Raw genomic sequence first — 26598 nt, forward strand, 5'->3', positions numbered from 1 at the left:
ATTTTGTTCGAAAGGGCAAACACCGTGCTGCACCCACGCTGATTTTGCCGATTCCTCGTTAAACCGCAGCTGACGGGATATTCCAAGCCCCGCGGACGTCAATTTAACCAGCTAAAGGCAACGCGTCCAATTTTAATCAACTTGACCCAGAGTGGAACCGAGTCATCTTACGTCGTGAGTCAGCCATACAGTATTTGTGTCCGCTTCACGATGATTCCACGCATTTTTGTACCTTTCATGTCCGAAATTCTAATCACCAAAACGATTTTGAGACCATGGGCGGGTCTTACCCTCATTAAAATAATGGTAATTAAATGAAACGAAAAGCTTGTCAGGAAATATGATTTTTTTTGTTCCTATCAAATGACTGGCGTCCGGTTCATGATGAGCGGTAGCCCCCTAACCGCACCCCCCCCCCCCCCCCAGAGATTTGTCATGGACCCGAGCTTTGTTGATTATGAGTCAGAGGCAAGAGTGCCCCAGGTTTGTGTGTTTGTGTGGCGAATGCACCCGCCTCTTGGGCTCACTCTCTCCTTCTCTTGCTCTCTCTGTCTTGCTCGCTTTTGGGGTCCATTTTCAGGAGACTGGAGGTGCCCTCTTTTGTTTAACAAAAGCTGTTTCATATATGGGGGTGCCTTACCTGGCAAATAAGCGCCGCGACTTTGCAAACTTGATATTCTTAGGTTTTATCGGTAAAGTCACGTAGGTAAAAAATAAAAATTAATAAAAGTAAAATAAAAATAAAATAAAAATCACGACCTTTCGGAGGCAACACAAACTTCCGTCTTCAGGTGGAACCGTCACAGCATGAATGCTGTATCAAGTAAGAAAAATTATCAAGAAAACCGTCCTTGTATATATACTGGTTGAGGGTGGGAATTTATCTTACTTGATACAGCAATCGTGATGTGACGGTTCCACCTGAAGACGGAAGCTTGTGTTGCCTCCGAAACGTCGTGATTTTTATTTTATTTTTTATTTTACTTTTATAAATTAAATTTTTTTACCTACGTGACTTTACCGAAAAAAACCCAAGAATATGAATCCTTGCAGTCACGAAAGCTTCAAGTCTAAAATTTGCAAACTCCGTCTGTGCCCAAGCAAAGACGGATAGTTTACAAGACCAGGAAACACTGACGGCTGCTGTTCTGCGTCGGCGGCAATGTCGAGGGGCCTGCTCAAGGCACGGCTCCAGCTGAAATCACGCGCACCACTCCAATGCCGGGGACGCGCACGTGTTTTTTTTAACGGGGGGGGGGGGGTCAAGCCCAGTGCCGAATGAAGCTAGTGCGGGGCCTGTAGCATATGTTATAAAGAGACCCTAATTGTTTTAAAAAGCACAAATATTAAAACAGAATTTTTTTACTTGCGTAGTGAAGTAATTGTATTTTTTTCATTTGCTATTTAGCCAGTTAATACGACAAATCGCTAGCCTTAAACTACCCAGTCGTTCATAAACGTTGAAGGCAGTGTAGTACTATAGTAATAGAGCAAGTGCAGAATCACTGAACCTGAATTGATAGCTTGAAAGCATTTAGCGTGGGGCCCTTTAAAGTGCGGGGCCCGTAGCTACTACACATGTAGCTACTACACATGTAGCTACTACACATGTAGCTACTACACATGTAGCTACTACACATGTAGCTACTACACATGTAGCTACTACACATGTAGCTACTACACATGTAGCTACTACACATGTAGCTACTACACATGTAGCTACTACACATGTAGCTACTACACATGTAGCTACTACACATGTAGCTACTACACATGTAGCTACTACACATGTAGCTACTACACATGTAGCTACTACACATGTAGCTACTACACATGTAGCTACTACACATGTAGCTACTACACATGTAGCTACTACACATGTAGCTACTACACATGTAGCTACTACACATGTAGCTACTACACATGTAGCTACTACACATGTAGCTACTACACATGTAGCTACTACACATGTAGCTACTTTTGCCAGTAGGATAATCCGGCACTGGTAAAGCCCTCCGCACCGGTACGAACGACGTTATTAATTTCCTTATTAACGAGATTATTTGTCGCACGTGCGGAACAACGTCATGCTTGTGTTGAGCGTGCCACGTGCAGTGCACGTGACGCGGGTAGTGTTTGTGACGAGCACACGTGACGCTGTACTCGGTGTGATTTGTATCGAAATCGACTGCAGTGCTTTTGCTGCTGGCAGCAATAAAAGTGGTTTAAAACTCAAACCTTTCTTGCTCTCTGTCTTGCACTCTCTCTCTCTTGCTCGCTCGCTCTCTGTTGCTCGTAACGAACGCGTGCTCGAAGCGAGCCGGTGCAATCGTACGGGAACAATCACACGCTCCTAGCGCGCGCTATTCCTGGCCACTTCTCAAGCTCTGCTTGACTCTGTGATAGGAACGTGCAGGTGGTTCGCGTGAGGTTTTTTTTTTGTTTTGGCAACGTGGGATTGGGTGAGTTTGGAGGATTTCTGGGCTTGTTTAGTTAGCATCGCCCCTCCGAGGCACTTGCAGCCTGGAGACAGCCACGGTTATTTTCTTAAGTACAAGGTTTGATATTTTATCTAGATATTTTTCACTCAAGTCACATAACGAACAAAAAGTAGAGAGGCATTTTATTTCAGGCGATGGCCCAAGGGATGACAAACCACAGAACATGAAGTACTTTACTTAAGAAATATGTTCCCAACATTTCAACTGCGCCGTTCAAACTGCCGTCAAACTATCATTCTTTGAAAATTGATTGCTACCTTCATGGATATCCTCCATGTATCTGTCGAAATGGTGCTCTGCAGTTTTAAGAAGCCCTGTAGCCGGAGCTCCTGGAGAATAGCCAACACATGCGAGGGAGCAACACTCGATCCCATACAAATGGGACAGGTGTAAGTCCACACCTGCTGCACCGTCTTCCCGCTGGCGAGTCAGGGGTACGGGCACGCCCACGGGAAGGAAGTTTTTCGGTGGCATTTGTGCGACCAGCAGTTACGCGATGATGGCGCAATTCTGTAGCGACGCAACATTGAAAATCCATCGCAAGGGCACTGAAACTAAAGAGTGGAACTTCATGTCGGCCTCAATTTCCCCGTGCATCAATAGCCTCGCTGCAATGTATTTTGCTTGAAACCGCAAAGGACTCCTCTAGGGCAATTGTGCTTCTGTAAATATTATACGTACACTGCGTTGTTATCGCCTCTTAGTCCATTTAATTGCTGGATGAAGGATTTCCCCATGCCCCGTCGAGCATGGGAGACGTTTGGTCGTACTTCAACGCTCTGATCAGTGTTGTGCGTGTTTGTGAATAGGGGGAGGAGGAGCCCTTGCTAACCGATTCAAATGTCACTCGCCACCGATGCTATCCGTGATCAGGAAACCGAACGTAGTGGCAGCCCAGGTGGCTAATCACCACGACCACCACCCCCACCACCCCCACCTCGCCTAGTACCGTACATTGCTGCTATTATGGAAATGCCACCTGCGGACACTGAGGTCCTGTCCTCAGCTGTCTCGGTGCGCGCTGCTTTGCCCGTTTTATCTGACACATGCCGGGCGCGCCTGCGTAATGCACGGCGCGCGTGCCCGTGCGTGTCAAACAGAGAGGGAGAGAGAGGTGTGTGGCAAGCAGGCACACTGGCCTCACGGCCTCTGTCACTGTGGGTTTGTCTCCGTCGGGATGCGGTGTCGGGCAGTTCTTCTTCTTTCGTATGGCATAGCGGGGGGCGGGGGGAGGGAGCACCAGTGTGTACAGATGATTTAATAGTTGAATGTTAGTATCCAATGCAGCTGCGGTAGACTGCTGTGCGTGGTTGCAGCGATATCGGCCGGGTGGTTGCGCGCGCGGTTGGCGGACTGGTCGTTGATGTTGTCGGGCACTGGCGCACAAGCCACGGACGAGACGCATCTCAGCCGCTCTGCTGTACATTGACGCCGCCTTAGAGCGGAACGTGGTGGGTGGGTGGGTGGGTAGCTGCAGTGCCGGATGAAACTAGTGCGGGGCCTGTAGCATATGTTGTTATAAAGGGGCCCTACATTTTTTTTTACACATATATTAAAACACGTAAATTTTTTACTTGCATAGGGAAGTAATCGTATTTTTTCATTTGCTATACAGCCAGATAATACGACAAATCGCTCACCTTAAACACCCAGTTGTTCGTGAAATTTAAGGCAGTATAGTACTATTGTAATAGAGCAAGTGCAGAATCACTGAACCGGAATTGATAGCTTGAAAACATTTAGCGCGGGGCCCTTGAAAGTGCGTGGCCCGTAGCTACATATGTAGCTACTTGTGCTACGAGGATAATCCGGCACTGACAGCAGTAAAGCAAAACAAATATATATACAGCAGTGCGATCCGGCGAAAAATTACCCCGTATTCTTGTACATGGAAATTTAGTTTTCGGGTCCATTCGGCGTACAGCCGTTTCAATACGGGCAAGGAAAACACATCTATTTGCTTGTGTTGTAGGATGAAAGTTGAGATTCATAAGGGCACGGGGTGACCAATAAGGTCTGAATTGGACTGTAATAAGGTAGGGCGCTGATAAGGGGTTGACAGGTATGGGACTGTGGCTCAAGAAACACCGTGGCAGGGGCTGGTACGCACGTTATCTCGAGGGGGGGGGGGCTAAAACAACGGACACCATTTGGAAACAGGGTTCGCAACGTGATCCACTTTTTTCTCTTCATATAAAAAAAAATAGTGCCGGCTCAAAATGTATTCGCTCGAGGGATTACTTTCATGCAGGTGGCACCGCACTGTCGCCGTACACGTTCACTGTGTACCCTTGTTAAAGATAAAGGATCGTCACGCGCGGGTTGGAACCGTATTCAGCGGGATTGTAGGGGCCGCCCATTTAAAGACGTCACGCGATTTTGGACGATTTTTGACTCCCCCCCCCCCTAGTCACACGGCGTCACAAAAAGGCTCATTGAGCTGTACAGCGATTTTTTCAGAAGCGACCTGGCCACAAATGATCGCTCAACAAAGTGACTTATCATCATCACGTGGATATTTACAGCAGCCAACAATACTCTAAACGCGGGATGTTGATTTTTCTTAACGTGGAAGGAGAAACTAGAAGACACTGAGAAAATTCCACGCGACCACGAGGGTGAGAGAGACGCACAAACTCCAAATATACAGCAGGCGTTCAGGGTCAGGATCGAGTCCACGACCTCCTGCATACCAGGCGAGGTAGTTAACATCTCGCCACAGAACTGAGCAATCTCGTTGGTGCTTGCTCTGGATTTCCTTCCCGATTGTCCTCGGGTTCCTGCACATCTATGCGTACATTGGGCCCACCTTACACATTCTACAACGTTTAGAGATATTTGTACGAATGACGCTGTATTTAAAAAACATAAAAAAATATATAAATGTATTATGGTCATATTCACCACTGGGCCAGTTTGAACAAAATCAGCCATTTGAAATGAGTCCCAATTACCCTTGTAGGAAATTAGCAAAATGCTCACTTGTCTCTGAAAGCGGATGCTAAAAATCCCATGGCAAATTCTCAAGAATGGAACATTGTGTTCTAACGCTTCATTCATTCTTTAAAAAAAAGTGCATTACGAGAGTAATGAGAGACATAACTGTCCCATACCCTAACGACGGAATTGCAATTCTCCCCTTAAAAAAGAAGAAGAAGATAATGATTCTCAAAAGGGGCTCTCTCGTTTGCCGTTGTTAAAGCACACCGACTGATACGTTCACAAAGGCAGACGGTGAGAGCCATAATGCAGAACGCACGAGCGGCAGTTACGGGGGTCTGTCTCAACATTTACGCGTAATGACGGATGATCTTGCGAACATTGCCCGAGTAAATGAGCATCGCATTTTAGAACGTCGTCAACCCTTTTTGCATTTGAAATACGTGTGAAAGAGTCGTCTTCAATGTGGTGACAAAAGTGTTTTTTTGCAACACAAAAACGACACAAACAACACAACGGCTCGTTGACTCGCACGCACGCGCGTCACGGAGCGGTGTGCGTGTTTGCATTGTGCTGTAAACGTGTGTGTGTGTATTCCTTCGCCAGGCGGGATTTAATATCCGCGCATGATTGATCGTGCGCTCGATGGAGGAGTGCTTCGTCGTAACTTGACAGCGATAACCATTCAACACCGAGTCGCGCTCCCCGATTACGCGCACGGGTTATGGAATCGGGATATAAAAAAAATAGCAGCAACGTGCGAAAATGAAGTGAAAACCCCAAGAATGACTGGAATATGAAAACCTGGCTTCTGGACGTCCGTAGAAAATGCGGAGATTTTGATGAAGCTAGGCGAAACGTCGTACACAGATTGTAAATGTTGAGGCTTGGCTCTCCAACACACCGGTGTTGCTGTACTATTAACGAATTGGCCACGTTCTGTTAAAGTGACAAACCTTTACTGATTGGCTGTGTCGGGTGGTAGCTTGTTTAACGACACATTTGTATATTTACGCGATCTAAGCCAAAAACAGCTGTATTATGGATGATAAAAAATATATATATCCCTGTCACAAGTCCGACGGCAACATTGCCGCTGACCGCAGTGATCAATTACGTTCAGCCACGGCACCATTCATCAGTGGAACGTCCACATCACCCTTCACGACTTCATTCACGCCCATTAAACCCGAGACAGCTGGCATGCGTGAACAAATTAATTCTATAAACATCTTTATAATGGGGCAACATCATCAACCACCCACCCACCCCCCACCACCCGAAGTTTGCTTAAAGGCAGCGTCGACTCTAAATGAGGAATTTAGACACTCGGAGAGCTGAACACACACACACACACACCAAAAAAAAGAGGCAACTCTTCGCCAGTGGGGATTGTTGGCCGGCAGAATCAGGGTTGTGAAGAGGAGGATGTCATTACCGGGCACCGCATAGCTCCTGAGGCCTGAACGAAAATCCCTCTGCGCAAGGGGTTCTGGGTGGGGTGGGTCCAATACCTTTGCCCGCTCGGCTCAAAAAAGATGTGGTCAACTTTTGAGATGAAGTCAACCCGTCAAGTCGCATCCGGAATTTGAGACTTTTCTTATCGCGCAAGGCCATCACCAAGGCGCTACGTTTCGCGGATGAGTCGCGTGTTACTGCGTACGGTGCGAAAGAAGTTCAACATCCAGTACACACCTGAGAGGCTTACAGTGATGACATCACCATCACTCTATTTAGGAGCGCGGTGGGCGCGCTCTCGCCCCCCCCCCTCCTCTCCACCCCCATCCTCCCTCTCGTCCCCCCCTCCACCCCCCTCTCGTCCCCCCTCCATCCCCAGACCACCCCCTCTCGTTCCCCCCCTCTCCACCCCCCGTCCATCCCCCCCATCCCCACCCCCACTCCATCCCACCCTGTCACCCCCCCCCCTCTCCATCCCCACCGCCCCTGATACCCCCCCCCGCTCCATGCAACCCCCCCTCTTGTCCCCCCCCTTCTCCTCCCCCCGTTCATCCCCCCCCCGCCTCCTCATGCAGATGCCGTTACGTCACCAGCCTCGTCGTCCATCTGGCAGCATCGCGTGTCGCAACGTGTTCTGCCCTCGCCCGATTTACAGGGCGAAATGTTAACTACCTCGCCTGGTATTCAGGAGGTTCGTGGGTTCGATCCCGACTCTGACGCCTGCTGTATGTTTGGAGTTTGCGCGTCTCTCTCTCTCTCTGTGTCCGTGGTGAGATGTTAACTACCTCGCCTGGTATGCAGGAGGTTCGTGGGTTCGATCCCGACCCTGACACCTGCTGTATGTTTGGAGTTTGCGTGTCTCTCTCTGTGTCCGTGGTGAGATGTTAACTACCTCGCCTTGTATGCAGGAGGTTCGTGGGCTCGATCCCGACCCTGACACCTGCTGTATGTTTGGAGTTTGCGGTGTTTCTCTCTCTCTCCCCGTGGTAGCGTGGATTTTTCTCCGGGTCCTCGAGTATTTTTTTACCCTCCGCATTTAGAGTCATCATCACGCGTTGAAGAGTAATTAGCTGCCATACATATTATTTCATTTTCTACCTACGTGACTTTACCGAAAGAACCAAAGAGTATGGATCCCTGCAGTCACAAAAACTTCAAATATAGATCGATAAGCCACTTTGTTTCGGTATCATTTGTGGCCAGGTCGCTTCTGAAAAAGAGCTGTACAGCACAGTGGGCCTTACCTGGTAAATAAAATAAAAAGTTTATCTTCTTGGTTTTTTCGGTAAAGTCACGTAGAATGGAAATAATAAAATGATAAAAATAAAACATAATAAAATAATTCTCAGACTCTGTCTTATCGACAGACCTGTTCTTCACCTGAGGACGGCTGCTTGCGTTGTGGCCGAAACGTCGTGAGAATTATTTTATTATGTTTTATTTTTATTATTTTATTATTTCCATTCTACGTGACTTTACCGAAAGAACCAAGAAGATGAATCCCTGCAGTCACGAAAGCTTTAAATCGATATAAAAAGTTTAGTTTAGTACTTACCTTAATGTCAATTTAACGTTTCTACGAATTGGACTCTACGGATAAAAAGCGCCGTACAAATGTAAACTATTATTATTTATTATTAGTTTATATTGGAAACCAATTGTAATTTATTTGTATTCATGAATCCCCCCCCCGTCCCTTCGCACGTGAAGAGCTCACAAGTGACGTCATCACATCTGCCCCTCTATTCAAGGAACGAAACAGGAGGATTTCTCCACAAATCTGGCTGTCCGCCTGATGAAGCTAGTTGTAATTACTGACGAAACGTCGTACTCAGGTTATGAATTTTGGAGATTTGCTCTCCAACACACCGGTGTGCTGTACTAGTAACGAATTGCAATGTTCTGTTTACGTGACAAACTTTACTGATTGGCTGTGTCGGGTGGTGGCAGGTTTAACGACACATTTATATTTACGTGGTCTAACCCCCCCCCCCCAAAAAAAAACCTGTATTGTGTATTAATTAGTACACTGGAAATTCGCTTCTTGAGCCGTCCGATCGCTGTGCTCCTTTTGTGGCCTCCTGGACATTTGTGAGAAAGAACTTTATAGCTCATCGGATTCCTCCAGCGTGAATAAAAATTATCATTCTGGTGTCGGTGCAATTCCGTGCATCGCTGAGCACGCTTCGTTGTGTTTTCTTACCTTTGTTGGATTTCCCACGTTGTCATTGTCCACGGTGTTATCTGATGTATATTGCAAAGGCTTTCTCAGTTCCTTCGTGGCTCAAAGCATATAATCTATTTGTTTTTTTAAAGCTGAACACAAATCGATAAATTTAACCCAAATGCCCACTCAGCACTTTCAATTCACCACCCAGTTGCCACCTCGGGCATAATAAAAGCAATGATATCACCGCAATTGAATCAAGGGGTGCTAGAATTGTTCAATACAACAAGAGTAAGTTAAAAATACCAGCTCAGTGTTTGAATTACACTGGTCAACACACTTTTTTCTGGCATAAGGTATTCCAACGGTTTTAAGGTAATTGTGGGGTGCTGATTCCAAATCTGGCATCAGTTTTTGTCAAATATTGCATTTTCAATAAAAACTGCAGAAGAAAAATATTAAATAAATGTGGATATCTACATAAAATGATATTATAAACACACTATCCTAAAAATACAGCACCATATTTTAACACTAAAGCAGTCACTGACTCGCAACAACTTGCAATCATAAGTGACCAAGTTAATTTCGGGTAAAATCAATGAAAATGGGGTATGCCGATAGCATAAAAATTAGATGTGATAGAGCAAATCTGAGCAAATTAGATTTGGAACAGCACCCTGAAATTAGTCTAAAACAGCTCAAAAGTCCAGGCCAGAATTTTTTTTTTGTTGACCAGTGTTATCATCATTATTATTGTTTCTATGTAGGGGGAGTCTTAGCCTGGATGTGAAATCACTTAACCCTACACATTCCGTACATGTCGGCTCGACTGCATTCCTTCTGGCCCAAGCAGCGCACTTGATTAAGGACTGAGATTTTTTTTTTGAGGGTTAAGAATGTTTTTGCTCTGTGTTCCATTCCTCGCAAGAGAGTAATAAACGTAGAATTTACTCATGAAGATTGCCAATTTTTACAAAGAGCTATCGTTTTATATTTTTAAACGTGGCGTCACAGAAACCCCTCTGCGTTTTTTTATTTATTGTGTCTCTACCCTTAGAACAGTACCTGACCAATGTAATGTAGAAAAATTACATTTAGCTCTATAGTGCTTTGTCTGGCAATGATGTCCGACGTTTCACACTACATGCTGGGAGTTTCTTCGGTCGATTCATGTGCCTTAAGAAGCTCCCTGCACGAAACGTCGGACGTTATGCGGTACAACTGGGGTTAGCCACCTATAAGATATATAAAGTGATATAACATTTCACAGAGGGATATTTCACAACACCGGAATTGCACTGTCAATATTTGTATGTACGTTGAACTTCTTTCACACCGGACGTAGACAACCGTGATAATCGGAGGTGCGGGATTGCAACGCATTGCCTTGAGTGGTGTACTATTATTATTATTATGACGCCACCGACACACACCGGGGCTTCTATTGCCTAGGACAGCTGCCTCAACAAGAGGTCAATGCTAGGAACACCAGGACAGGTGGCAACCCGAGGTGCACCCTCCACACGTACGGGAAGAGCTATGCAGCCACAACCGCGGTGGGGGAGGTGGGGGTAGAAACAACCTCCTGCGCATCAGGATAACCAACAATTCGTACCAGCGTTACTTTCACGCAGCGATTGGCGGCATAGAACATCAAACCCACGACGTTGCGAGGTCCACGTGTCAGCATTGGCTGGCCCTCACGCTTTGACTGCACAGTAATTTCCACGTGATGATGATGAGCCACTTTGTTGAGCTATCATTTGTGGCCAAGTCGCTTCTGGAAAATAAGTGAATCCCTCAGTTGTCTTTACCTGGTAAGATGTAAAAGAAGTTTAGGTTTATTTCTAGACTAGTATTTTCTACCCGGCTTCGCCCGAGACTTGTATTCTTGTCTTGGAGGGTGGGGAGGGGATGCGTGACGTCAGTAGGCACACTGCGTGACGCTGCCGCATGCGGGTGACATCACAGATGTGACGTCATCGCTCACCTGCCATGCAAAATATTACATCCATTATTGCGCCCCCCCCCCCCCCCAATACGAAAGTTTATTTTTATACTTTTTGCATTGTGCACAGTCTGGAAGCTACCCACATGCCAAATTTCAAGTTTGTTGCATGTCGGGAGGAAGTATGCTAAACATTTCGAACAGACACACATATTCACAAATTCCTTTTTATATATTTGTGTTTTGAAAAAGTTATTTGTTTACCTTTCCCATGTGTTGCACTCCTTCTCGTGCTGTTGTATTGTTTGTTGTTGGAACGTTCTGGCCCGCCCCCCTACTGGACATCTGTGATAAAAAAGAGCTTCATAGCTCATCGGATTCCTCCAGTATAAAATAAAGATTCCGATAGTGCGTAAACCCTCGCGTCTCCCAGCTTCAGACACCCCAGGCCACCTCCAATTCCGCCGGTGTTCGTCAGAGGATTTTTCAGAAATTCCGTGCAGTGCACGCCCAATAAAGGTTCTGAGTCCACCCAAGAACAGATGTTGCTGTTGAGTCAACAGTCGATTGCGTGGATCTAACAGGGATAACAAATTGAATTCAAACGCATACACCGGGAGAGACCGGAGATTGTATTACCCAGGACTTCCACGTCATCACTCCGTGGTTGGAGGTTAACCTCAGGCCATCAACTCTCCAAGGTCAATATATTTACGTACGATAAACTTCTTTTGCTACCGTACGTAGCCAACCGTGCTAATCGTAGGTGCGGTGGTGTATGGATAATAAACTAAGCACAAAAATGAGTACCACTGAAACAAACAGTGGTTCTTCAATGGGTATCCTCGACCCGACCATAGGAATGTGGAATCTTCACCGCTAGCTCAATGCTTATTTGAGCCAGAGATGACTTAGCCTTTTGACTTTTTATATCCTGTACTGCATTGTCAAGATCAGCACCAATGTATAATCACGTCTTTTTGCCGTTTACAGCATTAACCATCACATTCACCATCACAACTCCACGTGCAGACGTAGCTCGAGGGACGGAATGCACAGATATTGCGATTAAAGTCAATAAATAGGCTGCTCGTTAAAAAAATAAAAACCCAGAAAAGTTGTCTCGAACAATTTTTGTACGTTTTTTTTTTGAAGCAAGGAATTCATTTCCACTTCAAAGCGAGAAGGGTTAGAATGAAACACGAATCTGTGCCGTCGAGAAGGAAACCAAGTGTCATCCTTCCCACCGTGCTACTTTTGGCGAGAGAGAGAAAGAGATGGGGGAAGGGAGGCTGGGAGGAGACGGTGTTCTCCACAGCGGAGGTGAGTTGGAACAACATCTGTCCGTCCATTCCGTACCCAAACTCCAATTGAATGTCATGCCCCCTTCCAACACAAACTCCAGCCAGAATCAAAACACGGCCTCAGGATCACAGCGCGGGGGGGGGTGGGGGGGGGGCGTGAGGGGTGATCGACATTGGGGGGGGGGTGGTACAGGAGAAGAGGAGAACTTCCCACAGCTGCCCCCTTCGAATGTTTTATAGTCGTAAAACATAAAAAATAAAGTTCCTACGATTTTGAACACCGGTACTGGTTGCTCTTCAAAGTTGTCTGGCTCTGCGGACACCCCGAAAGGCAAAGATCCCCCAAGTTATAGCCTTCACAGACTATTGGGGCAAGTGCTGTTGGCGAGCACCACTGAAGCTCGGCACGGTACGCGAGGGGGTGGGTGGCCAACACCACTGCCCACTGGCGATGTTTTTTGCCCACCGCACCAGGTACTCATTTGAGTCCGAGTCGACCTAGGGGAGGGCCCAGGACCGGTTCAGATAATCGTCACCGGTGTTGGCCGTGAGCGGAAAGCGAACTCGGCGCTCGAACCGTTACACCGCCACTCCACACACACACACAGCCTTTACCTTGTACACACGGGCGGTGAGATCTATGGCGGAATCTATCGTAGACAAAATCAGATCGCATCGTTACTCATTTTGTTCAGCATCGAACATCGGACTGAAAGGTTTTTGTTTAACTGGCCCGGAAGTTTGTGAGGTTTAAAATCCTGGTTAAGCCGGGGTGGAGGATGACTCAGCCCATCATCCTTGCGCGGTCGCTAAAACGGGTACCACTTCGTGGGGAAGTCAACAGTGGTCGTTCTATGGACAGACTCGCTCCCGTCATAGGAATGTGGAATTCACATCACTGGTTCAGGGCTGTAAACGGCAGATGAGCACTACGTCAATGTCATTTTGAGTGGGTAATAACTTTTTTGTTGTTGAAAACACTACGTAACACAATTTTTGTTCCTCGGTAGTAAGTGTTATTTCCTAATTGCTTATGCCTAAAAAGTAAAGAAAATGGATATTATTCCCCACAAACTTAGTTTTTGTGGCCAGGACCGAGATATTTTTAAATTTACCCATTCTCGATGAGAAAACGTGCGAATTTTTGTCTTTTCGTTCACATAAAGTCAGAAAAAAACATATTAATAAAAATTTACATGTATTTATACTAAAGTAATAAAAAAATTACTACTAAAGATTTTGAAGTAATTAGTTGATCACTTTCACGAAGCAGCCCCCAAATGTAGTCTCCCATCATGTTCTCGTTATACTGTCCTTGGTTGCGGCGTTCAAAGTTCAGTATATCCTGGTGGAAGCGCTCGCCTTGCTCCTCCGAATACGCTCCCATGTTCTCCTTGAATTTATCAAGATGAGCATCAAGGATATGGACTTTGAGGGACATCCTACAGCCCATTGTGCCGTAGTTCTTTACCAGAGTCTCAACCAGCTCCACGTAGTTTTCGACCTTGTGATTGCCCAGGAAGCCATGAACCACTGCGACAAAGCTGTTCCAAGCCACTTTCTCCTTACCAGTGAGCTCCTTGGGGAATTCATTACACTCCAGGATCTTATTTAGCTATGGTCCGACGAAGACATCGGCTTTGACCTTTGCCTCAGACAGCTTAGGGAAGAAGTCTTGCAGGTACTTAAAGGCTGCCGACTCCTTATCTCCAGCTCTGACAAATTGTTTCATAAGGCCCAATTTGATGTGCAGTGTTGGCATCAGCACCTTCCGGGGGTCCACCAGTGGCTCCCACTTGACGTTGTTCCTCCCCACAGAGAACTCGGTCCGGTGTGGCCAGTCCCGTCCTGTGGTAGTGCGCCTTAGTGTCTAAATCTTTTGTCGTAATTTTTTAATTACTTTAGTATAAATACATGTTAATTTAGATTCATATTTTTTTTCTGACTTTATGTGGACGAAAAGGCACAAATTCGTCCGTTTCCTCATTGAAAATAGGTCAATTTAAAAAAAGAAGATCACTGTCCTGGTCACAAAAGCAAAGTTTGTGGGGAATAATAGCCATTTTCTTTACTTTTGAGGCGTAAGCAATTAGGAAATAACACTTACTACCCAGAAACAAAAAAAATGCGTTACTCAGTGAAATCAACGTTTGCCGAACGTCGATTGTCATCCGGCTCCAAATCACCACCCTTCCGCTTCAAACAAGGTCAGGCTATAGGCCTGGTCAGCATGATGATGCAGAAAGTCCACACAGCTGTACACCACAACCGCGAACAAAAACCACTTTAGGATATATACAGCTCCGCTTTGAAAGACAAAAAGGTGAAGGCGCATCACTGCAACTGCTCGGTCGCGGCACTGCTGGCGGAAGGGGACTCGGTTAGAGGCAGTTCTGAGATCGTACCCCTTCTACAGGTTGTGTTTGGCCTACTCTTCCACGCTGGCTAGATGTCTCGGTTTGAGACTGGACAGCCAAAAACACTCTACTCACTCCAGTAAACCCGATTGCTAGAGAAATCAAAAGCTTAAAACAAAAATTCAACAAAGCCACAATAAATAAATAAATCCACCGTACATTTACGTAATTCTATACACGTGGAAAAGTATGTATCCCTGCAAAAAAATGGATACAAAAAATATTTTTTTCCACACACCAATCGTAGCATGTTGTGCCGCTGAGCGGAACACCGCTCACGTGTACAAACATTGCTCAAAGTAAAATTGGTTTACGCGTGCACATCACCGCCTTGTGGTGGATCGGCCCCGATAATCTGCGTGGAGCCAGGCACTTTGGTTGTCTGGGAGACAGAGGGGGTGTGCGGTGGTGCTGGTGGTGGTGGTAGGGGGAGATGATGGGGAGAGGTAGTGTAGTGGTTAATGCGCTGCGCTATAAACCCGGTGAGCCGTGTTCGATTCCCGCTCACGGCCGACACCCAGTAATGATTATTTGAACCGGTCCCGGGCCTCCCCCTAGGTCGACTCAGCCTCAAATGAGTACCTGGTGCGGCGTGTAAACATCTCCACTAGGGAGACAAAGGCGGTCGGGCGTGGTGCTGGCCACCCACCCCCTCGTGTACCGTTCCGGCCTTCATTAGGTGCTACTCGCTAACAGCACTTGCCCCAACAGTCTGTTAAGGCTGTACGGGGGATCTTTGTCTTTGGTGGAGGGGGGGGGGGGATGGGGAGGGGGAGGGCTGTTCGCTGGAGGGGAATGATGGGTGGCGCTGCGGAGGGGCTGATTGGGAGTCAGTCAATGAGCTCGCTGCATTGGCACCTGCTGTAGCAGAGGTTAGGCGGCAGATGGCTTGTAACCCGGCTCTCAGCGGGATGCGTGGAACTTCTTCTCGTGCCGTTGGATTTTGGCTGCGTTTGCAACGAGAGTAAGGTAAGGAAGGGGGGAATGACACGGCTGTTGGGGTGCTGTTGCTGTTTTTGTTGTTGTTGTTGTTGCTGCTGCTGATGTTGCTCTTCTGGCAAAATAAATGGCAGTATTGCGTGTTGAGATGTAGAATTTCGCTTCTCAGAAATTCGTGGAGGATTAAGAAAAAATACGGCACGAAGCAAATTTAATTCGCGTTTTTTATTCGTAGAGTTCTGAAACAAATGTTTGCGAAACGTGAAATAGCTTGGTATAAATTGATGAAATCGTGAATCTAGTTTAAGAAAAACTTTCGACGAACATAAACACATTTCGAGTGAAGCTAAAAGGTCTGAATGCCATCCTCGGCATCAACATACTCAGCTACAACGAGCCAAGAAGATATGACTTACGATTACTAAAGCAATGACCGTATTTGCAAAAAAAACCGCTATTATAATTACGGTATTATACTTTCATAGTCAAAATAACTTTGCCCTTTTAAGGATACGTCGGTAAAAATTTTTTTTATTTTAGATGCACAATGATAAAATAATGTTCTTTTTTTTAAACGGTCTTCTATGAAACCACTCTCTCAGTTTGTGTCCCCGTGGTCATGGGTAAAAGCATTCCAATGCGCTCATCCAGTGATTTAACAATGACGCGGATCGCGAGAATGCATCTAGAATGTTCACACGAAGTGCAAACCTCAACACGAGGGTCATACAAGAGAGAGAGAGACCAACCCCCGCCCTATTATAGATGACGTCTCAGGCAAGGGCCCTTTCTCATGGTACATTGATTGAGAGGGCAGGGAGATGGGGTGGATACGAGTTGGAGATTGCACCTTACGTTCAGGTGACGTCTCAGGCAAGGGCCCTTTCTCATGGTACATTGATTGAGAGGGCAGAGAGATGGAGTGGATACGAGTTTTCACTCGGGGTGGGTGGGTGCGTGATACGAATTCAATCAATTCATGATGACCGTTTGTTTTGGGTGAGATCGCGTACATACAAGTGTGTTGTACACCCACCAACCTTTTACCGTTCGCCTTTTGGCGTTCTCTGGTCTGACACCGGTGGGGAGACAAGACCATGGGGCAGGCTGTCTCTGATGCAGGCCAATCAGTTTCAAGACATTGCATCATATTATCAGAGCCGTGTTTGTTTGCATGTTTGGGCACAAGTACGTGGTGGTTGATGCAGACTTGATGCCTGGCGAAAGGTTATCTTGTTTGGTGTTTGAACACCTGAACACCCTCTGTTTTATTGCCAGAAAGGGTGAAAAAGGAAACCGATAATTTTTTCCTAACCCACCTCCTTCATCCGGACGTTGTGCGAACGTTGTGAACAGCACGTGCCAATGCGTTGCGACCTCAGCACCAACAGGTTGTGCGTTGGACAGCAGGACGCACACGTGACATCACCTGACGACCGCCTGCTGATGCTGGTTGTCGTCATCGCCAGCGAAACGTCGTACTCGATTTGTAAATGCTGCTGTGCGTTTGCCCTCCAGCACGCAAGCGGTGGTGCTGAAGTGGTCAACGAATTGGTCACGTTCTGTTCACGGCGTGAGAAACCTCACTGATGTGAAACGTGATTTGAAGCTGACTGATGTGCCCTGTCAGGTGGTGGGGGGCGTACGACGCATTTAGATGGACGCTATCTAACCCAAAATAAACTTTGTCACGATTCTTGTAGGTCGCGAAAGCACACGTGTTCATGACTTAAAGCTTTCGTGACTGCAGGAATTCATATGCTTTGGGTATTTCGGTAAAGTCACGTAGATAGGTTCAAAGAAAATAAAAATAAACCTTTATAAACAGTTTGCCTTTAGAAGCTAACCCCCTTTCCATGATGACGACCGCTTATGTTGCGATAGAAATGTCATCGTTTTTTTTTATTTCCTTTGAACCTATCTGCGTGACTTGACCGAAAGACCTAAAAGAACGCATACGTGTTCAAAGTAGACTCAAACGAACCTCATTGCTCCGATATAACAAATACAAAATTATTGACATCGTACCGTATTTTAGGGTCGGTAAACAAGCAAGCGAGATCATGAACCCGCCGCTCTGTGGAACGACACGAAGACAAACTTTCGAATGCATCGGGCTGCAGTGCACAAAACAACACACCGCTGTGTAACTACAGCTCGATGCATTGCTACCGAGGTGGCATCGCGGGCTCAGAGGGCCAAACACGCGAAAATCATAAAAATAAAACATAATAAAATAATGTTTAAATTTTATTATTTTATTATTTCCATTCTACGTGACTTTACCGAAAGAACCAAGAAGATGAATCCCTGCAGTCACGAAAGCTTTAAATCAAAATTTGCTCGCATCAAGTGACGCGACACTGAGCCAGTGAGCAGTGTGGCGAGAACCCTGTAGGGTTTTGTCGCGGATCCGAGGGACTCCCACGTAAGACGAAGCCGAGATTTTCGCAGGCTTCCATGATCCCTATCTTCTTAAGAGCATCCGGCACAAATTTAAAATTACGCAATCTCAATGTTTCGTCGTTGATGCTGTTGCCCATAATTTGGTGATGCGTTACAATTTGAAGAGGTGGGGGTGAGGGTGGGGGAGAAGGCTTCGCTTAATGAAGGATTGTGCAGCGCAAGAGGCAATGGAGGGGAAAAAAACTGCGCACTTTCTCATTAGCAGAGCAGAACAGGGCACGAGACAGCCCAAGTGGTCTCCTCGTGCAAGTCGAGTTGATAGACCCTTTGAGTGGGCGGTTTGTGCGGGGGGTGTTGTCACCGTGGCCTAACGGCTAACAACACCACGATGAAAAGGTTGGGCGGTTCGATCTCTCGCCGCGGCAGTCGAAAGGCGACGGCGCCAAGTTTCGTGAATTCTCCCAAGCCTCTGTCCACCCCAGTGGTAAACGTGACCAGAATTATAAATGGGCACACCACAGTTAGTCGATCGGTAAGTCGCGTGTGCGGCGGGGGTAAAATTTGGGTAACTCTCCCACCTCTTCGAAGACGGCTGGCCAGCGTGGAAGAGTAGGCCAAATGCCCGCTATGTACCGATCTAGGTGGTAGGTGATTCTGCTTGCAGTGCAGTGCGCGAGCTCTTGCAGGGCTGTGCCTTTAGCTACGTGGGTTCACTTGTGGTCTCGGCGTGCCGCTGGAATAGAAACGCGTCTGGGTTTTGGAGCTGGGCGCCGATACCACAGATCAAGATAATACCGCACACTTCACATTATATAAGACGGTCCGGTGTCAATAAAGTTATACAAATCTGGACTCACAAAGACAAAGATTTCGATTTAAAGCTTTCGTGACTGCAGGGATTCATCTTCTTGGTTCTTTCGGTAAAGTCACGTAGAAGGAAAATAATAAAATAATAAAAATAAAACATAATAAAATAATTCTCACGACGTTTCGGCCACAACGCAAGCATTCAGACTCTGCCTTCTCGACAAACCTGTTCTCCACCTGAAGACGGCTGCTTGCGTTGTGGCCGAAACGTCGTGAGAATTATTTTATTATGTTTTATTTTTATTATTTTATTATTTTCCTTCTACGTGACTTCACCGAAAGAACCAAGAAGAAAAAAAGACAAAGATCTCCCGTGTAGCCTTAACAGGCGATACACGAGGGGGTGGGTGACCAGCACCACGCCCGACCGCCTTTGTCTCCCCAGTGGCGATGTTTGCACACCGCACCAGATACTCATTTGAGGCCGAGTCGACCTAGGGGAGGCTCAGGACCGGTTCAAATAATCGTCACGGGTGTTGGCCGTGAGCGGGAATCGAACTCGCAGGGCAGCGCGCTAACCGCTACACTACCGCCCCCCCATACGCACACACGCGCACGTGCACACACCCACGTCTGACGCACCCCCTAAACGTAAGTTTTAAAATAGGAACAGGCGGGAGGGAGTTTGTGGGGGGGGAGGAGAAGTGAGTCTTAGAATCGGGAGAAGACGTCAACTGTTGAGCAAGCGAACAAATTATGTCACAAAAGGATCACAAAAGGCCACGGCAGTCTGACCATCGCGGTGGAGAATGTGAGGATAAGACAATTTGCTTGTGCAACTCTCACCCGATCAACCGTCGCTGCCTCCCTCCGCCCAATCGAAGCACCCCCAACCCCCCCCAACCCCCCCCCCCCGCATCTTCTGCACTCGCTCGTTTGACCCGCGCCGCGAAGGAGTTTCAACGCCCACCGCCGTTCCCACCTTTTGTTTCCTCGTTCAGCCCACTGTCACACAGGCAGCCGCAACGCAGCGCTGCGAACATCTGCTGACAACAAACACCCGTGTGCTTACATACACACGCACACACACACACACGCGCACACGCACACACACGCGCACACACGCACATGCGCACACACACGCACGCACACACACACGCACGCATACAAACACACACGCGCACACACACACACGCGCACGCACGCACATACGCACGCACACACGCACGCACACACACACACGCGCACACACACGCGCGCAAACACACACACGCGCACACACACACGCGCGCACACACACACACGCACACACACGCGCACACACACACACGCGCACGCATGCACACACACGCGCACACACACACACACGCGCACACACACACACACGCACACACACGCACACACACGCGGGCACACACACGCACACACACACGCACACACACATACGCACGCACACACACACACACGCACACACGCGCACACACACGCACACACACACACGCGCACACACACACGCGCAAACACACACACGCGCACACACACGCACGCGCACACACGCTCACACACGCACGCGCACACACGCACACACACACGCACACACACACACAATCATGCACGCACACACGCACGCGCACGCGCACACACGCACACACGCGCACACACACACACGCGCACACACACACGTGCGCACACACGCACGCACACACGCGCGCACGCACACACGCACACACACGCGCGCACACACACGTACACACACGTAAACACACACACGCGCACACACACGCACGCGCACACACACACGTGCACACGTGCACACACGCACACACACACGCACGCACACACACGCACACACACACGCACGCGCGCGCACGCAGATGACCCACCCCCCCTCTCCCCATGTAGCCCTTCACAGAGTTTTGGGGCAAGTGTTGTCAAGCCAGTAGCGGGATCGATGAAGGCGGGTCCGGCACACGACTGGGTGGGTGGGTGGGCCAGCGCCATGCCCGCCCGCCCGCCCGACCGCCTTTGTCTCCCTACCGACGATGTTCACACACCGAGGCTGAGTCTGCCTTGTCACTGATGTTGTTGGCCGTGAGCGGGAAATCGAACTCGGGTGGCCGGGCTTCGTTGCGCAGCGCGCTGACCGCTGCACCACCGCTCCCCACTTACAGACACGCGCACACACACACGTGCAAGCGATTTTAAAGCAAAGAAGTAACGTTGGCACGCACTCTCACTTTATAAGACGATTGAAGCGTTAAGCACATCAGCCTCGACAGAGACGTGGTGTTTGCAGCAGCAGACTCGTTCTTCCGATGCATCCCTGCGCATTTTAGCATTTACGTATTTATGTATTAGTATTTTTCTATTTTTTTCGGAGCATGTCTGTTTGCATGCCTTGCCACAAAGAATGTGTGGTTAACGGAGACGTGACGCCTTGTGATAGGTAGAGTGAGGGAAAAAAGTATTTGATCCCCTGCTGATTTTGTACGTTTGCCCACTGACAAAGAAATGATTGATTGATTGCTTCTGTGAACAGTTGTCTTTTACACAGGTGAAGTATTGGAAATGACGGCAGGAAACTCCTTGACGGGTAACACACTTTTTATTAAATCTTGACGTGTCACGATACAACGTGTGGTCTCTATTCTTCTGACTATACACTTCACTTAACTCGTGTAGACTCTATGCCTCTGGCTACACACACTCCACTTAACTCGTGTAGACCCTATGCCTCTGGCTACACACACTGCACTTGACTCGTGTAGACTCTATGCCTCTGGCTACACACACTTCACTTGACTCGTGTAGACCCTATGCCTCTGGCTACACACACTTCACTTGACTCGTGTAGACCCTATGCCTCTGGCTACACACACTTCACTTGACTCGTGTAGCCCCTATGCCTCTGGCTACACACACTGCATTCCGCCTCTGGGTTACACAGAGTCCCGGTCCCTTCAGGACAGCGGGACTAGGTACCGCAGGGCCCTATCTCTTCCTCCCCGTCTTCAGTCTTCGCTGGTTACACACTGCCCGTGCGCCTGTGTGCATCCCCTTATATAGCCCCCGCTCACGGGAGACGGAGCGGATGCGGACCTCGACGTGAGCATCACTCCTTAGTTAACCAATGACGACGTGCTGTTCCTACGATCCGTTTTCCCCAGCGCGTGTTACCACTACCCAACCAATCACGCCGCGCTGCCACCCGATCACTCCCTCTCAAGCGCGTCACCGGCACACAGCCAATCAGCACCACATAACCCACGACCCCGCGCTGACCCCTGATCTTTCACCGTCAGCGCGCGTCACCACCCACACAGCCAATCACTACGCGCTGACACACGATCCCTACGCCAGCGCGTATCACCACTACACAGGTAACAAGCTGAAATTAGGAGCACTCCCTTTAAGAGTGTGCTCCTAATCTCAGCTCTTTACCTGTATAAAAGACACCTGGGAGCCAGAAATCTTTCTGATTGAGAGGGGGTCAAATACTTATTTCCCTCATTAAAATGCAAATCAATTTATAACATTTTTGACATGCGTTTTTCTGGATTTTGTTGTTGTTATTCTGTCTCTCACTGTTCAAATAAACCTACCATTAAAATTATAGACTGATCATTTCTTTGTCAGTGGGCAAACGTACAAAATCAGCAGGGAATCAAATACTTTTTTCCCTCACTGTATGTCTACTGTGGTGTGTGAACATCTTTGTGCCTCCTGCTATTATTGCCAGAAAGGGAGCAAAGCCAATCGTTGTGTTTCCATCATTTAGAAGCTGCCACTAGGGTGCCACAGATACATTTGACATTAATTCCAAATGTTTGGAATTGAAGGGCGTTGTGTTGAAGGTGTGCTGCGTTATTTTTCATAAAAACACATTCCTTGCCGAGGGAGCTGGTAGGAACGTTGGGTTGCTCGGTCAATGGCCAGGGTCAACGGCGGCGTGGTGTATTCCGCAAATATGGCCGACTGTGATGGCGGGCACAAGCCGGCGTGAGTAGGTTAAACGTTGAGTTTTATAAGGGCACCACGGGGTGACCAGCCCCTCCCCACCCAGCCCCACCCTCCCCACCCAGCCCCTCCCCACCCTCCCCTATCCACCCTGCCCCACCCCTCCCATTTTTTGATGCACGACGGACGGACACAATAATCCCCTGTGGGCTGGTGGAACCAGGTGGTTCCTACCAGTATAATTATCGTGTTTTATACACACGAGTGCGTTTAGCCAAGAAGCGCTTCAACGCACGGTGGCCTTGACAGTTTACGGAACCTATCAGGGTTATTCGTCTAGGACCACTTAATGTTAGACATTATTAAAGCGAATTAAATTAAATTGTTAAACAGTCCGATCGGGTGGCTCAGCCGGGAGAGTGCTTGGTTAGCAATCGAAATGTCGCGAGTTCTTCAACCCAGATCAGACTTTTGCTTTAGATCGGTGTTTTAAGAAGTCACTTTTATCTCTCTCTCGCTCTCTCTCTTTCTGTGTCTCTCCGATGGTGCTGTGTCCGCGCCGTCGCCCAGCTGATACGATTTGTCCCAAGTTTCGCGCAGCAGGGAAGCATACATTCCGCGACACATGTGGACACATGGAGACGGTGGAATTCCATCTGCTCCACGCATTAAAAGCGTCACTGAAGACTCTTGTGACATTACCGGAAATGTCTGACGTTACATCAGTGCCGGAATAAGCGAGTGCGGGGACTGTAGCATATGTTGTTATAAAGGGGTCCCTCAATAAATAAAAAAAACACGTAAATATTAAAACACACATTTTTTGCTTGCATAGTAAAGTCATTGTATTTTTTCATTTGCTATACAGCCAGATAATACGACAAATCTCTAACTTGAAACACCTAAATGTTTAAGGCGATATAGTACTATAGTAATAGAGCAAGTGCAGAATCACTGAACCGGAATTGATAGCTTGAAAGCATTTAGCGCGGGGACCTTGAAAGTGCGGGGCCCGTAGCTACATGTGTAGCTGCTTTTGCTTCCAGATAATCCGTCACTGCGTTACGTACTTTTGCGACGCAATGCGAATTCGTGAATCTTATAAAATTGGATGTCTGCGTCGCAGGAGCATGAGAAATGGCGGCGGGTTTTGGGGGGCCTTCATCCAACAGTGGATTGATCGTGGCTGATGATGATGATGTAGATGATGGTGATGAATGGAACCACCTCTTGAAACACGATACAGAGAGGTCAGAGCGCTGACCTGACACCGCCTAAATCCTGGGTTCAAATCCAGGTGGTCTCGTGACTGGGCCTCCGATGAGTACCTGGTGTGGTTTGTAAAAATCGCCACTCGGGGAGACAAAGGCGGCCGGGCGTGGTGCTGGCCACCCGCCACCTCGTGTGCGCGCCAGCCTTTTCGAGTGTAGTGAGGTGATGATGATCGCAGTCAGCCCAGTCATCAATGACTGCACGCAACAATAACAACAACAACAAAAGCCCATCACGTTACATTGTATTGCGCGCATAATTTGGCCAACTCTCAGCGCTGAGCATGAAACATATCAAAGTTTTTGACTGTCGTGCAACGAACATTACCCTCGGTGGCGGACCGGGACGGGAAAGTGAGTGCTTGTACTTGTACTGCCCGTGACGGTTTGGATCAGAGGTCACGTGTTTCGCGTGTGACGCTGTCGTTTCTGTGTCCGCGGGCCGTCCCGAGACGAGACGGTGGTGTGCACTGCTCTGCGGGAGATCCTCACGAACACTGTCTCGTGACGGCACTCCTACCGCACAAATGGGATACACTTGGGGGAAATATTTCTTACAAAAAACACTGCAAGGGTGAGAAACATAAATTTAGGAGGGTGAAGAGTTGGTGTGGTTTTTTTGTTGCAGGGAAGAGGGAAGGATTATGGGATAGGAAGGAACAGAGAGAAAAATAATACACGCTCCTCCGATTAGCACGGTTGGCTTACGTACGGTGCGAAAGAAGTTCAACATACGTTACACATACACACGGTCATCGGCAGAGGAGAAGGGGATGATGGTCGTAGTCGGATGGGAGGGGCAGATTCTACACAGAGACGTCGCAGAGAAAGTGACCTCCAATTGGGCAGAGGCAGACCGGCTACTGGGGGGAGTAGAGCGTGAAGAGAGGTAGGCTGGGGTGAGTACATGGAGGCTCTGTTGAAGACAAACATGAGTGCCCTTCCAGTTCACCCATTATTGCATTGAGAGCCAGTGGAGGGAACCTGCAGGATTGGGGCAATGCCCTCTTGTTTGCCGGTGTGAGTGAGAGGTTTTGGCATCGGGCATTTTTGGATCATCTGGACTTTGCAAGTGAGGGATTCGAGAATGCCACCGAGACTTGAATCGAATATCAAACACCGTGTGTTTCCCCCACCCCCACCTCTCGCCGTCATTGAAGAGTTATTGAGAATTTTTATTCAGTGAAGACTTTTGAAATTGGAAGTCGAGAAGGCAAAATCGAAATCATATTCCTCCGTAATTGTGGCAGGAGTAAAGCAATAGATTTAAATCTTTTTGGTTTGTTACATGAACAGTAGAAAATGTGTTTATAATAACCCACATAAATTAGTGGACGGCTGTGAGATTTAACTGCTAACCTTATACAAACTAGCTCGGTGATGAGCTCACAACCCGCTAGATTATTCGCTCGTAAAAATACGAACGTAGCATTTCCAACAATGTTTTAGAGATCTTTCCCAATCCACTATCTTTCTGTTTTGGGTTTTTTTTGTCGTTTTTACTTCACCTCACTGGTCATCCCAGTTTGGTGGAGTCGGAGGCTCAAGGACCGGGTTCAGATATTCGCTCTCGCCACTGACGTGAGCCGTGGTAGAGAACTAAAACTCAACGGTTGATGGGGCCAGAGAGACAGCTCGCTCAACCGCTGCACCACCACTCACCCCCTCCCCCACCCCACGAAGGTACTGAGAACGCTGAATAAAAAAAAATTAACACAATAACTGCTCCGATTTAAAGCTTTCGTGACTGCAGGGATTACTCTTCTTGGTTCTTTCGGTAAAGTCACGTAGAAGGGAAATAATAAAATAATACATAATAAAATACAATTATCACGACGTTTTGACCACTACACAAGCAGTTTATTTTATTATGTTTTATTATTTATTATTTCCCTTCTACGTGACTTTACCGAAAGAACCAAGAAGACATTAACTGCTGTATACTTTTTTTTAATGGTCGTGAAAATCAACGCAAGAAGCCCACACGGATGCAAATTCATGTGTCACGAAATATTCAAAAGGCGACCCTAGGAATTCACATTGTGACACTTATTTTCCCTGATAATTATGAAGTTTGGTGAATGTAATTCACTGAGTGAATCACTGCTTTGCTCGTGATGCGTGCTCATGTACTGGGTATATTTAAAATCCTGCTGGGCAATGCTGATCTAGAAACTTCCAAAAGGAGTGATGGTCCTGGAATTTCAAACTTTTAAAACAGGGCCCTGACAATAATCATGCAATGTATTCATCAGCGACCTTGTAATAGCTTGCCATGTTACGGCACGATATAAATTGTTGTTTTTTATTATTATGAACACAATTCCACGAGATATCCTTACAAATCAAATCCTGCCACCCGAAACACAGCCGCCAATTCCCAGGACTGTCCGGGTCAAACCGGGACACGTGGCGATCCGAGTGGCAGCACTAACAGCACAAACACTTTCACAAACCTTCACCACGTTCGTCAACCACGC

The 26598-nt window shown here is 47.5% G+C and overlaps 1 protein-coding gene across 1 annotated transcript in view; it reads left to right on the forward strand.

Moving 5' to 3' along the window:
* Positions 1–15588: 15588 nt before the first annotated feature.
* LOC133355918 (P2Y purinoceptor 1-like) overlaps positions 15589–26598 on the forward strand; it is a 38424-nt gene continuing 27414 nt past the window's right edge. The window contains exon 1 of the mRNA XM_061573341.1: positions 15589–15707. The gene's annotated coding sequence lies outside the window, so the exon portion shown is untranslated. The remainder of the gene's footprint in view (positions 15708–26598) is intronic.

This window comes from Lethenteron reissneri, chromosome 52 (assembly GCF_015708825.2).
Source record: "Lethenteron reissneri isolate LAM-NWPU_2019-01 chromosome 52, ASM1570882v1, whole genome shotgun sequence".
NCBI lineage: Eukaryota > Metazoa > Chordata > Hyperoartia > Petromyzontiformes > Petromyzontidae > Lethenteron > Lethenteron reissneri.